This window comes from Triticum aestivum, chromosome 7B (genome assembly GCF_018294505.1).
Source record: "Triticum aestivum cultivar Chinese Spring chromosome 7B, IWGSC CS RefSeq v2.1, whole genome shotgun sequence".
Taxonomy (NCBI): Eukaryota; Viridiplantae; Streptophyta; class Magnoliopsida; order Poales; family Poaceae; genus Triticum; species Triticum aestivum.
In genome coordinates, this window is record NC_057813.1 from 414,614,463 (window position 1) to 414,615,791 (window position 1,329).

Below are 1,329 nucleotides of genomic sequence, written 5' to 3' on the forward strand. Positions count from 1 at the left end.
TGTCGCACAACCACCTGGCTTTGAAGATCCAAAACATCCTGATATGGTGTACAAGCTAAACAAGGCATTGTATGGCCTCAAACAAGCTCCTCGTGCCTGGTATGATACAATCAAAGACTTCCTGAAGAGCAAAGGCTTCAAACCCGGATCCCTCGATCCCACTCTCTTCACGAAGACATATGATGGTGAACTGTTTGTGTGCCAAATATATGTGGATGACATAATCTTTGGATGCACCAACCAGAAGTATAGTGATGAGTTTGGGTACATGATGCAAGAGCAATATCAAATGTCCATGATGGGTGAGCTGAAGTTCTTCCTTGGTCTTCAAATTCGTCAACAGAGGAATGGCATCTTCATATCTCAAGAGAAATACCTCAAAGATTGCCTGAAGAAGTTTGGTATGGAAGACTGCAAAGGCTACACGACGCCAATGCCAGCCAAACACCATCTTGGTCCCGACGACAATGGTAAAGAGTTCGATCAAAAGGTATACCGCTCCATGATTGGTTCTTTGCTTTATTTATGTGCATCTAGGCCAGATATTATGCTTAGTGTTTGCATGTGTGCTTGATACCAAGCGGCACCAAAGGAATCGCATCACTTAGCTGTGAAGCGAATTCTTCGGTATTTGGCGTACACCCCAACACTCGGATTATGGTATCCCAAGGGCTCAAGATTCGATTTGGTTGGATTCTCGGATGCTGATTATGCTAGTGACAAGGTGGATCGCAAGTCTACATCTGGCACATGTCATTTTCTTGGTCGATCACTTGTCTGTTGGTCTTCGAAGAAGCAGAACTGTGTATCACTCTCAACTACTGAATCTGAATACATTGTTGCTGGATCCTGTTGTGCTTAGCTTCTATGGATGAAGCAAACTCTCAAGGATTATGGCATCAACCTGAAACAAGTACCTCTCTTCTGCGACAACGAGAGTGCCATCAAAATAGCCAACAATCCAGTCCAACACTCGAAGACAAAGCACATTGAAATTCGTCATCACTTTCTCAGAGATCATGTTATGAATAAAGATATCGATATCATTCACGTCAACACTGAAGAGCAACTGGCAGATATCTTCACAAAGCCCTTGGATGAGAAAAGGTTTTGCAAGTTACGGTGTGACCTAAATATCTTAGAATCCTCTAATGTCCTGTGATCAGGCACACATCCTAACACTTATGCATGTTGATGACTTAGATGTGCAACACACAAAGTAAGGTATATCTTCAATCAATGAAGATTTACACTATGAGTGTGAATACATTAACATGGAAATTGACTTCGGAGCGCCACGATAATTATGCGCCGTGTCTGGGTCTAATA